We start from the raw sequence: 10,443 nt of genomic DNA on the forward strand, positions 1-10,443 counted from the left end.
ACTCCTCCCTCCTTTACCTCCCTCCCTCCTCTCCCCATCTCCTCTTCCCCCCTCTCTCTCTCGCCCCCCTCCCCTCCCCCCCCCCTCTCCCCCCAGTTTCTTCCCACACTCCAAAGACGTAGGGTTTATTGGCTTGGTATAATTGTAAATTTTCTGTCGTGAGTGTGGGATAGTGGTAGTGTGGAGGTGGTCCGCGTGGACTTGGTGGGCCAAAGGGCCTAATTCAACGAGATACAGCGCGCAGAAACAGGTCCTTCGGCCCACTGAGTCTGCGCCGACCAGTGATTACCCCGTGCACTAGCACTATCCTAGTACTTCTGAGTCACGCGAGTGACTACGTGAAGAAGGGCCGTCCGTCTACGTGCGCGTCATTACGTCTGAACGCAAGGCGCGCGATGGACTGGCAGGGGCACTGTGTCCCTCCCTCATAAAATGAAAAGGGGCACTTTTCTTATAGAATTTTTCGAGGATGTAACTAGTAGCGTTGATAGGGGAGAACCAGTGGATGTGGTGTATCTGGACTTCCAGAAGGCTTTCGACAAGGTCCCACATAAGAGATTAGTATACAAACTTAAAGCACATGGCATTGGGGGTTCAGTATTAATGTGGATAGAGAACTGGCTGGCAAACAGGAAGCAAAGAGTAGGAGTAAACGGGTCCTTTTCACAATGGCAGGCAGTGACTAGTGGGGTACCGCAAGGCTCAGTACTGGGACCCCAGCTATTTACAATATATATTAATGATCTGGATGAGGGAATTGAAGGCAATATCTCCAAGTTTGCGGATGACACTAAGCTGGGGGGCAGTGTTAGGTGTGAGGAGGATGCTAGGAGACTGCAAGGTGACTTGGATAGGCTGGGTGAGTGGGCAAATGTTTGGCAGATGCAGTATAATGTGGATAAATGTCAGGTTATCCATTTTGGTGGCAAAAACGGGAAAGCAGATTATTATCTAAATGGTGGCCGATTGGGAAAGGGGGAGATACAGCGAGACCTGGGTGTCATGGTACACCAGTCATTGAAGGTAGGCATGCAGGTGCAGCAGGCAGTAAAGAAAGCAAATGGTATGTTGGCTTTCATAGCAAGAGGATTTGAGTATAGGAGCAGGGAGGTTCTACTGCAGTTGTACAGGGTCTTGGTGAGACCACACCTGGAGTATTGCGTGCAGTTTTGGTCTCCAAATCTGAGGAAGGACATTATTGCCATAGAGGGAGTGCAGAGAAGGTTCACTAGACTGATTCCTGGGATGTCAGGACTGTCTTATGAAGAAAGACTGGATAGACTTGGTTTATACTCTTTAGAATTTAGGAGATTGAGAGGGGATCTTATAGAAACTTACAAAATTCTTAAGGGGTTGGACAGGCTAGATGCAGGAAGATTGTTCCCGATGTTGGGGAAGTCCAGGACAAGGGGTCACAGCTTAAGGATAAGGGGGAAATCCTTTAGAACCGAGATGAGGAGAACTTTTTTCACACAGAGAGTGGTGAATCTCTGGAATTCTCTGCCACAGAGGGTAGTTGAGGCCATTTCATTGGCTATATTTAAGAGGGAGTTAGATGTGGCCCTTGTGGCCAAGGGGATCAGAGGGTATGGAGAGAAGGCAGGTAGGGGATACCGAGTTGGATGATCAGCCATGATCATATTGAATGGCGGTGCAGGCTCGAAGGGCCGAATGGCCTACTCCTGCACCTAATTTCTATGTTTCTATGTTTCTATGTCCTCCGAGCCGTCGGGATGCGGCAGGTATGGAAAGTTGAACTACTTACCTGCGTCCTTTCGGGCCTGAAGCTTTTTGTAGTTTCAGGGCCCAGATGTCGAGGAGACGGTCCGCGGGGAAGTCCAGTAGCGGGCGACGGTCTTGTTCCCGACATTAGCGCCGGCAGAACTGGCAGGAGAAGACTTGGTGCAGGAGGAGGAGCTCCGTTGGTGGTCCTGAGGGACGTAATACCACCCGCAAGTCTAAACAAACCCGTTGACTCGGATGAGTCCGGGGAAGAGGGATACCCTCTCTCAATGGAGAGCGTTTGAGGACAACATGTCTCCCACATGAAGCAACTTTTGGAGCCTGTTCACTCCAACCATGACCTGCTTAAGTATGTAAGGAGGGAGCTGTGCTCAGCCCGGGCAGATAGTCTTCAGGCAGTACTCCCAAGTCGGAGCCAGAGGCGCAGTACAATCTAGGAGGGCAATGGTCGAGGTCACAAGATTTCTAGAGCCAAGGTCAAGTAGCATACACAACCCATTGGACGAGGTGAAACACATCAGGGCGGGGCCAATAATCACATGAGGGTAAACGACCTGACAGGAAATGGGACCTGAAACAAGAGGAGATGCGAGACACAAAAATAAAACAAGAATGCACACTCTAATACTAAAAAACAATAAGAACAGAAACTAGATCAAACTCCACGGCCGGCTCCCGACGGCCAGGATCTTATTGTGAGCCAGCACCCAAGACCGCTCCTCAAACCATAACCTCCCCAATCCACGAGATAAAAAAGCGCATACCCATGTTGGCTGACCGTTTGCTCCACTGGACCCCCATCAAGTTCCGGGGGGCTGGAGCCAATAAAGGGCTTTAGTCTCCCACATGAAAGTAGGGTGGACCCTCATGGCACGGGGGAGTTTGAGACGAACCGCCACAGGATTGATGACCTTCGAAATGGGGAAAGGACCAACAAAACGAGGAGCCAGCTTCCGGGATTCCACCCTCAGAGGTAAGTCTCGAGTGGAGAGCCACAGCCAGAGTATACCGGAGCCGGCGTTCTCCACGGCCATCCTCTTGTAACGCGCAGTCATGCGCTGAGCATCTGACCAGCCCCATTCCAAACCTTGCGACAGCGACGGATGAGAGCTGAGCCACTGAGATCTGACCAGCAAAAGCAGTTGGGGTGGTGGGGGGGATATGGGGGGGGGACCAACAAAACGAGGGAGCCAGCTTCCGGGGGGGGTGGGGGGGGGGGGGGGGATAACCATAGCACACTGGAATGGGAGAGAGGAGGATGAGCAAGGAAGTGTGTTGTGGCATACTCCACCCAAATAAGATGTTTGCTCCAAGTTGAAGGGTTCTGTGGCCCAAGTACCGTAGTCCTGTCTCCAATTCTGGTTAAGGCGTTCCTTCCCATTCCGGGTGACAGGCTGACCGTGGCAGAGAACAAAACTCCTTCCAAAACCTGGACACGAACTGAGGCCCCCGGTCAGACATAATATCTCTGGGAAATCCATGAATACGAAAAACATGAGACAGCATGACCTCTGCCGTTTTCTTGGCGGAGGGAAGCTTATGAAATGGACCATCTTAGAAAATCTGTCATGACTGAGGTGTTACCTTCAGAAAAGGGCAAGCCCATAACAAAGTCCATGGAGATGTCTGACCAGGGGCATTGATTCAGGAGGCCAAAGGCCGCCCGACGTGAGGTTTTGTTCCGAGCACAAAACTGCAGGCGGCGACGTACTCCTTAATCCATGGAAGGCCACAAAACCTTTGTTTGGCCACAAACAGGGTTCGGCGGACACCGGGATGACAGGAGATCCGAGACGTATGAGCCCAGTGAATCACCTGTGAACGAGGTCGGGAACAAACAGACGATTAGAAGGACACCCTAGCGGAGACTGAACACCAGCAGTTGCCGCGGAAACTCTCTTCTCAATCTCCCAAGTAACTGCCCCAACAAAACAGGAAGCAGGCAGAATGGGAGTTGAAACCTTAGGGGACGGGTCGAGGATCAAACTGTCTGGAGAGAGCATCAGGTTTGCCATTCTTGGCACCAGGGCGGTAAGACAGGATTAAAGAGAGAGCCCATTGGCGCGAGTTGAGGCGTTTGTCAGTCTTCCAAACTAGAAACGGCTGCTCTGTGCCCTCCAACCAGTGTCTCCATTCCTCCAAGGCCGACGCCAAAGCGTAATTTCTCTCAGCAGGAGAAAGTTTCTTTGAGAGGAAAGCGCAGGGATGTAATCGACCATCTTGGAGGATTTCTGGGAGAGTACGGCCCCGATGCCCACACCCGGGGTCCACCTCTACCACGAACTGGAGTGATGGGTCAGCGCAGCTCCTCTTGGTATCCACCAGAGGGCACTGAGTGGTGCAGCATGACACTGTTCGGATAAACTTCTATAAAAATTCAAAAAACCCCTGAAGTCGCTTACGACTGGAGGGTGTAGGCCAGGTGGCCACAGCACCGACCTTGCTCGGGTCCATCTGTATACCAGCAGAAGAGTGTTAAGAAATTCACATTTCTCAGAAGAGGGTATCTGTTTTTAACAGTAATGTCATTGAGTCCTCTGTAGTCAATGCAGGGCCGAAGTGTACCATCCTTCTTATCCACAAAGAAGAATCCAGCTCCGGCATGCAGGTGAAGAGGAAGGTCTCCATTCATCCCCCTCCCTTCCCAGCAGCAAGGGCATCTAACGTCAATGTATTTTTCCAGTTCAAATGGCGAGCCGCTGTTAACAGGTGAAGACAAAGGAGTATCCAGAGATGACGGCAGCTCCCCTTAGTCAAGTATTTTTCTGAGCCCTGGCAGAAGGTCGATGCAGCAGTCGTACAGTCTATGTGGTGGAAGAGATGTGGCCTTGGCCTTGTTGAACACCTCCTTTAGGTCTAAATAACATGAGGGAACCTTGGAGATATCTGGAAAATCCTCCTCCCTTGAACGGGGAGGCTGCTGGAGGGTGGTCCTGGAAGATCCCAGCAAACTGCTCCTTGATGGATCCGTCATAGACTCAGGAGAAGAATCATGAAGATAGATGAGTTTACAGTCATTCCCCCAAGAAATTACTTCCCCAGTACCCCAGTTCATGTGAGGGTTATGGTAAGACAGCCAAGGGAGCCCCAAAACCAGAGGATGAAGAGGACAGTCGAGGAAATGAAAACTGATGGTCTCAAGGTGATTACCTGCCATGATGAGTTGAACAGGTTGAGTTCGGTGAGTTACCCTGTACAGTAGGCGCCCATCCAGTGCACTAGCCTCCAGAGGACTTTGAAGCTGTTCACGTTCCAGCTCCAATTCATCAGCCAAGCGAATGTCCATGAAGTTATCATCTGCCCCAGAATCAACCAAAGCCTGCAGGGAGTGCCACTGGGAATGCACCAACAATTGTACCGTCGACAATTGACGAGAGGAACGGCTCATAGGAGTGGTACAACTCACCAATGTCCTCTCTTTCATTGGTGAGCCTTCTTTTACTGAACAGCTGTTCAACAAATGTCCCAGTTCACCACAGTAAAAACACCTCCCCTCCCTTAGGCGGCGCTGCCGTTCCTCCGGGCTGAGTTTGGCTCATCCCACCCGCATGGGCTCCTCCGAAGAGACAGGTAGCGCTGTAGGCTGACTGGACCGGCCGAGAGGGAACAAGTCCCAATGGGAAGGTGAAGGGTGATGCTGCCGCCACGGCTGGGAGGACGAACGAACTGCCGCCGATCTCCTCTCTCGCTCTCTTTCTCAGAGCCTAGCGTCAATCTGGACAGCCAGGGAAATCATAGACTCGAAGTCGGAAGGCAGGGTTAGTGGAGCCAACTGATCTTTGATAGCTTCAGACAATCCATTGCGAAAAGCATCCAACAAAGCAGCAGGCAGTAAAGAAAGCGAATGGCATGTTAGCTTTCATTGCAAAAGGATTTGAGTATAGGAGCAAAGAGGTTCTACTGCAGTTGTACAGGGTCTTGGTGAGACCACACCTGGAGTATTGCGTACAGTTTTGGTCTCCAAATCTGAGGAAGGACATTATTGCCATAGAGGGAGTGCAGAGACGGTTCACCAGACTGATTCCTGGGATGTCAGGACTGTCTTATGAAGAAAGACTGGATAGACTTGGTTTATACTCTCTGGAATTTAGAAGATTGAGAGGGGATCTTATAGAAACTTACAAAATTCTTAAGGGGTTGGACAGGCTAGATGCAGGAAGATTGTTCCCGATGTTAGGGAAGTCCAGGACAAGGGGTCACAGCTTAAGGATAAAGGGGAAATCCTTTAAAACCGAGATGAGAAGAACTTTTTTCACGCAGAGAGTGGTGAATCTCTGGAACTCTCTGCCACAGAGGGTAGTTGAGGCCAGTTCATTGGCTATATTTAAGAGGGAGTTAGATGTGGCCCTTGTGGCTAAGGGGATCAGGGGGTATGGAGAGAAGGCAGGTACGGGATACTGAGTTGGATGATCAGCCATGATCATATTGAATGGCGGTGCAGGCTCGAAGGGCCGAATGGCCTACTCCTGCACCTAATTTCTATGTTTCTATGTAAGCAGCCTCATTCCATCCACTCTTAGCAGCAACAGTTCGAAAGTCAATAGCAAAATCCATAACTGAGCGATTACCTTGTTTCATGCAGACCAGGTTCTGTGAAACGTGTGGGACAGAGCTTCCATGAACAGGACAGACGTCTGGCAAACAGGAGAATTCCGAGACCACTCCGCCGTGGCCCAAGCCTCCGCCCTACCCGACAGGTGCGTGATGATAAAGGCTACCCTTGAGCGTTCTGATGGAAAGGAAGCCGCTTGAAGTTCGAAATGCAGTCCACACTGAATCAAAAAAGGTCTACACTTCTCCGATTCCCATAAAAAGTGTTCCGGTCTTGCCAGGTGGACGAATGGAGATGCTGCAGCAGCCGTGGCCCTCGGAGCTCCTGGAGACCCAAACAAGGAAACAGACTCGGGGGGCACGGGAGCCGCAGCAGGAAACAAAGAATTCAGCCGCGTAACCAGGTGTTCAAACCGAGAACTTAAAGTGTTCACCTGTGAACCGATGTCCGCCTGGAACCCCTGCTGACGCTCGCCGAGGTCCCGGAACCCAGCGACGATCGAAGTGAGTTGACCCTCATAATGCGAGATGCGCTCCTCTTGCTTCTGGAGCGCTGCACGAAAAGGATCAGAGCCCGCTGCGTCCATTGTTGGCCAGTTCGTAATATCAGAACTGAACAAGGAGGAGGACACAAATGCAGGCTCAGACACAGGGCAGATCAGTCTTCAGAGTTTAATCGGTCCAAGTCGGTACACAGGTAAGCAAAACAGAGGCAACAGTACAATCTAGGAGCAAGCAAAAAACAGAGGTCGAAAAACAGGCAATGGTCGAGGTCACAAGATTTCTAGAGCTGGAACGAGGTGATACCAAGTAGCATACACAACGAACTGGCAATGAGAACTAAAACACAAAGGGCTTAAATACAGACTAGCAGGGGATAACGAGACACAGGTGAAACACATCAGGGCGGGGCCAATAATCACATGATGGTAAACGACCTGACAGGAAATGGGACCTAAAACAAGAGGAGATGTGAGACACCAAAATAAAACAAGAATGCACACTCTAATACTAAAAAACAATAAGAAACAGAAACTAGATCAAACCCGAGACCTGACAGTATGAACATACTGAGGCACATGCAAATGGCCTCAAGAGCCAGCAGTTGGCAGAATATCCGCCCGCTACTAATGCCAGCAAGGGAACAGCGCTATCAGGGAGAAACCAGCCGCCGAATCCTCTCTTCAGGTAAGACCAGAAGAAGGAAGCAAAACATGCGGGGATTGTTGGTCGGTACGGACTCGGTGGGCCTTTTTTCCGGAAGGTTTACCAGATGAGTATAATCTACTTCCAGTAAATTCAAATCTCTTCTTGACTATAACGACTGTATTGAATATCTCCTCCATTGAGCTGAGCAGTTAATTATAAATAACAAATTTTATTAAACAAAGTTATTAGAATATTAAACTATTTCCAAGAAGAAAATTCACTTCTGTAAATAGGCACAAAATGCTGGAGTAACTCAGCGGGACAGGCACCATATCTGCAGAGAAGGAATGGGTGACCTTTAGGGTCGAGACCCATCTTCAGACGGCTGAAGATGGTCTGAAGAAGGGTCTTGACGCAAAAAGTCACCCACTCCTCTCGAGTGATGAAGCCTGTCACGCTGAGTTTTTTTTGTGTCTATCGTCGGTGTAAACCAGCATCTGCAGTTCCCTCCTACACATTCACCCCTGTAAGTCTGTGGCCAATATCTACCAACAAACTCCTGAGATGTCAACTCAGTGGCGCCTTTGCAAGAAACACACAGATGTAGGGGGAAGGGCAGTGGGCAGAGTTATTTGAAAGTTCGTCCATGCAACAATATTATCGGGTATTTCTCGGAATCTCGAGTTATAAACTGTTTGCGACTAAAAGCAGCGATGACTCAGAGGAAACAAGCCAACTAGACTCGTCGTCAGGGGCAACAGAAAGCGAGCACGGATGTGAATAAAACAGTGGTAAGGATAATATTATGCAGCGCTGTATTTTGGATCAGCCAGTTGAAAGGTGCCAAAGAATGTTTCTTTGCGGTGAAATCAATGACCGGGAAGTTAATACCTTCTCTCAGATCAGTTAGTACCAGATATTTGTTGCAGATGACAAAATGTCACGTCCACTACCTTATATTATTAAATAAACGGTTTAGCTTCGAGATCTTTCTTGAGAATGTAGGAGAACTGCTCGTGAAAAATACTAGATATTGTTGTTTGCAGCATTGGGAGTTAGATCAGCATCTGAGGCTGAGGTGTTGTCCCGCTGGAGGCAATATTAAACAATTCTAAATTCGCAAGGAAGGTCCACACACAAAACGTCACCTATCTCTGTCCTCCACAGATGCTGCCTAACTTGCTGAATCACTCCAGTACTTGGTGTTCTACATAAGCAGTTCCTTCAGTCTCCACAATTCTTCCATTTTTTGCTGAAGATTTGCAGGCAACTTCCCTTTCTAACCTCACTGGCCTGCGGTTGTAAAGGCTCTGTTTCATCATTTATCACGATTAAAAGTGCATCTTGTGTATTCTTCGGCAGAACTGGGAAAGAGAGCTTTCTTCTGTGTTCAAGAAGGAACTGCAGATGCTGGAAAATCGAAGGTACACAAAAAAAGCTGGAGAAACTCAGTGGGTGCAGCAGCATCTATGGAGCGAAGGAAATAGGCAACGTTTCGGGCCGAAACCCTTCTTCAGACTGTCTCGTTCAGTATCACACATAGTGTGTCGCAATGTAGGCAGTGGCGCAGCGGTAGAGTTGCTGCCTCACAGCGCCAAGATCCTGGGTGCGATCCTGTCTATGGGTGCTGTCCTTACAATTTGTACATTCTCCCTATGACCACGTGGGGTTTCTCCTGGTGTTCCAGTTTTCTCCCACCAGGGCCGGATTTAGATGTAGAGAGGCCCTAAGCTATTTCACTTGTGAGCCCCCCCTCCCAATCCCCCACCCCCACGACTAGAGGGCCATGACTACCCGACAGTGACAGTGTGACACTTTTAGATCCTACTGTATGTTGTCATTAAACAGTTGATTTTAAAATACATATTGGACTCACCGCGGAGCGGACGATGCCTTACCTGGATCGCCGTTTGAAGCTCTGGAGTGTTGGGCCTGCTGCTTCAACATCATGGAGCTGTAGTTTGCGGAGCTCCCAGCCTCGCAACATTGCGGAGCCCTGGGAACCCTGGGAACCCTTTTGCCGAGGACTGCCAGCGTGAATCTCCACGCAACTCAGCCTGTGGAATTTGGCAGCCACGGTCTCCGGTAGGAAGTGGTCGATTCGGAAGTCCAAGTCGCTGAGAATGTTCTCCCGTTCCAACGGGGGATGGTGACCCCCAACTTCCATTGTACCAATGGCCATGAGGGGGTCCAAGAGGATGGGGTCCGTTGGAGATGGGAAAAGGGATCATCAATGGGGTGAGGACTCCTTCCCATGGAAGAACGGTGTGAGGCGGAGGCGACGGAAGAAGAACTCCAAATGGCATCGGGCACGGAACTCATTGAGGTGGGAACTGAGCGGGACAAAGATGAGGCCTCTGCCGAGGACAGGCCATTCGGTATAAAAACATAGAAAATAGGTGCAGGAGTAGGCCATTCGGCCCTTTGAGCCTGCACCGCCATTCGATATGATCATGGCTGATCATCCAACTCAGTATCCCATCCCTGCCTTCTCTCCATACCCCCTGATCTTTTTAGCCACAAGGGCCACATCTAACTCCCGAGGGCTGAGAGGGGGAGGTCAGGAGGGATGGTGAACACATGGCAGGGATGGGGGTTGGGGCCAGAGGAAGGCAGGCGAGTGGTCTGAGTTCTGGTGGAGGAGTGGTGGGTGGTCAGGGGGTAGGGGGGTATGAGGAGTGTAGTGTGGGTGGGGAAGAGCTGGGTCACATGGTTTGCGGGGAATGGGGAAGACTCAGTGGAACAGCCACTGAGGTTACCAGGGTTGGGGACCCAGTGCCGTCAAATCCAGGGGAGCGGGAATCTGCAGCGTGGAAACTCCAGGCCCGGTGCTGAGTCCAGGCTGCAGGTAAGGTGATGGCTGTGGGCTGCTGGAGGGCGGTGCAGTGGAGAGGGTCGGCGGGCAAAGACTAGGAGGTCCCAGTGGGGTGAAGGTCGGTGGGGCGGCGAGGTTCACCAGGTCCGGTGAGGTAGTGAGGTGACTAGGCCCCCTGAGATCTT

The sequence above is a fragment of the Leucoraja erinacea genome, chromosome 33 (assembly GCF_028641065.1).
Source record: "Leucoraja erinacea ecotype New England chromosome 33, Leri_hhj_1, whole genome shotgun sequence".
NCBI classification, from domain to species: domain Eukaryota; kingdom Metazoa; phylum Chordata; class Chondrichthyes; order Rajiformes; family Rajidae; genus Leucoraja; species Leucoraja erinaceus.